The sequence below is a fragment of the Pinus tabuliformis genome, chromosome J, assembly GCF_031772625.1.
Source record: "Pinus tabuliformis cultivar Carrire ecotype Pingquan chromosome J, CPIR1, whole genome shotgun sequence".
Classification (NCBI taxonomy): Eukaryota; Viridiplantae; Streptophyta; class Pinopsida; order Pinales; family Pinaceae; genus Pinus; species Pinus tabuliformis.
The window spans coordinates 337,413,315-337,416,489 of NC_142295.1; the positions used below are offsets into that span (position 1 = coordinate 337,413,315).

A 3,175-nucleotide genomic window follows, 5' to 3' on the forward strand; every position below is an offset into this window, starting at 1 on the left:
TTATAAACAAAGTTTTATAAATATATTGATTTATCATGTTATTGGCTTCTTCCCGACGACCAAACCTAATCCGAAGCTAAAACATAGGATATAATTGTTTTTTTTTTCATATTTTTAAACTTATAAATGCTATCTAAACTAATGTTGGCATTAGTCGAGGGCATGAGGAACAGGTTGTATATAGAAGAGCAGCGGGACATAGAAGATGGGGAGCAGGACATAGTAGATGAGGACATAGCAGATCAGGCTGCTGGCTACACCAAGCTAGCATTAAATGTTTGGAATAATACTTTCGGTTAACGTTTGGGTCCTGGGTGATGACCAAGCTACTACCGTGGTATACTGTGGCATGAGCATGCAAGTACCTCAGCCACATACCCAAATCTGCATGTAATCTGACACAACCAATGCAACAACCGCAGCCACGTACCCAATACCCAATATCTGCGTGTAATTTCACACAACCGCCTCCGTCAATTAATGACATTTAATTCCTGCCCCCATTGCTCTTTATTTATAGTTTCACCCCCTCTCTTCCTCACCATCTCATCTCGTCTCTTTTTTCTGAATTTATTTTGGTTTTTCGTAGGTGATATCAATGGCTATTTCAAAGCTCGTATTATTGTTTGGCATTTGCATTTTTTCTCTCTTCCTGTTATCTCCTGTCACAGCGATAGATGATGATCGTACTTCTGCAAAGACTGCGTTATCACGGAGTAAAATACTACTGAATGCTCTTTTTTTTTTTCTAGCTACTGCAATTTGAAACGAAAAAATAAAATAAAAGTATGAACAAAATCCATTCATACTAAGAAAAATTAGTCTAATAATTTGTTATTTGTTACTAATTGTAATATTGTTTGATGTGTGTCTGCTTAGAGGTGTTTGAGCAACCTTGTCGGTGCATCAAATGGTGCTACAACGGTGAAACTTACTTTTGCTGTGAACTGTGGTGCCCTGATACGGTGAAAACAATGTAGAGAAACCGTCGGCGCCATCACCGAATAACTAAATCACTGGATCGTGCTGCACCGAAGACGTTGCGGATGGTGCCGCACCCAAGAGGGATGTTGATTGAATAATAAGAATGTAACTACTTGATTGAATAATAAGAATGTTTGGGTGCCTCATATGCTGTAAACACACTACTTATATGTAATGTTGCAGCTATGGATATAGACTCTGTTATTGTTTAGTGTTTGCTTCGAAGCTAATAATACTTGCTATATGACATGCCTTAGCCACTTTCATAACAGATTTTTTGAAATGTCTCCCTGTTTAATTTTGTGTTTTTTAAATCACTCTGAATATTTCATTCTCTTTAAGTTTTTCTATTTAAATTCAGGGGTATCGTTGGAAGAATGCAAGTGAGTTTAAAAAATGTTACATAATGTTATAAATTTTCTTTATAAAGAGGCAATATATTTGTTATGGGTTTGATATTGCATATTTTATTTAAATCTTCTAAATTTTACATATTAATAATTAAATAAATTGTTTATATATCTCTAATATAATATTTTTCTTTCTCTATAAAGATATATAAATGATATTAAATTATTTTATTTAAAATAAATATTAAAATATTGTATTGATAGTCAATTTTGAAATATATATATATATATATATATATATATATATATATATGTTTGTGTGTGTCAAATTTGTATTGAAATATATTAAATAACATAGATATTCACATATTTTTGTTAATGTAAATAGTAAAATGTTTTTAAACAATAAAGAAAAGTCTCTGATAGTTAAAAGTGGAAATATATGAAATTATTGATTTTCATTTAGTTTATTTTTCTATATAAAGTTGATATAAAATTATGTTACTATGGACACAGAAATATTTATTTATGGCTAACGCTTTTCTTTGATTAATATTTCTTTTTTAAATATTACATATCAACTCTGTGTTTAGTATGGAATGAATTACAGACATTTTCTTCATAGTAGGGTGTAAGATTACACATGCTAGCTCCATATTGAGTCATGGAGGAATTACACATCTCCCTCATACTCAAAAAAGGAGTTAATTACAGAGGAAATTTTAGATTTTTCACAATAAATTACTTTATCTCTATATGTAAATATGATATAAAATTAAGGTTGACATTGAAGTTCCCTACATGAGTCATTTTCCTAGGACTAGTGGGGAGGGGCATAATGTTGCCACCCCACCATGCATTAATAGATGGAACATGAATTTATGTCCCACTAGTATTATTTATCACCAGCCACCCTTACTATGAGAAGGTTTTGGAGATCACATGCAACACTTTCATTTCAAGGCACTAGGTTAATTGTTGGTCTTAGGTGGAGATCATGCTTATCCGTGGTTTGTAATATAGAGTATCCCTGGCTATTGAATGGTCCTATTCATGTGACATGAAGAATGTAAAAATGTGACCTCAAACAACGAATAGGAGAAATTTGGTTTCATGGTCTCAAATTACATGAGAGAGGTGGTCTCCTACCAAGAAATACTATTTCCTCAACCGCATTATTGTTCTTTATGGTGCAAGAGTTCTCTGATGACATCAAGTATGAGCAATTATTTTCTCCAATGGTCTATTTATTCTCATTTCAAAGTTTATTTTCACCCACCTAATTTTTGGCTTAGCATGGAGGGTATGTGCTAGTTGATTTTTTTTTTGTTTCTCCTCGTCAAAATATTTTATCTCTCCTACCCTTTTATTCTTCTTACTAATTGAAATATTATAAATGTGTATGCGGGTTCCTTCATTTTCTCAATTTTCCACTCTTACCCCTACATATTATTCACCATCATTCATTATTTTCCCATCGTTTTTACATCATTATTGTCACATTTACCCGATGTTTGATATGTCACATACCTCACTAGGGAACTTCCATCATCAATATAACCCATGGGTGTTGATCAACACCTTCCTCCAACACATATTCCATCCCATACAGCCATAAAAGTTACATCCATAGGCCATTCAATAGCCCCCTCCCTACCCCTCACAAACATTTTGACTACCATTGTTCTTTCTCAAGTGGTTTCTCAAGATAGACCCCATGTAGTACCCCAACCATTAACCCACAATGGAAGTTTAGTAGATGGAAGAATAGATGTTTCCTATGAGTAGGTTATATAGCTAACTACTCCACCCATTAGTTAATCTTCATCATTGGGCGAGAC

At 33.3% G+C, this 3,175-nt stretch overlaps 1 long non-coding RNA gene across 1 annotated transcript; it reads left to right on the plus strand.

The window, feature by feature from the left end:
* Nucleotides 1–522: 522 nt before the first annotated feature.
* Nucleotides 523–1,038, plus strand: LOC149227114 (uncharacterized). The gene is made up of 2 exons (XR_016247108.1): nt 523–716; nt 880–1,038. It is a non-coding gene; the product is annotated as an uncharacterized LOC149227114 (long non-coding RNA).
* The last annotated feature ends 2,137 nt before the right edge of the window (nt 1,039–3,175 follow it).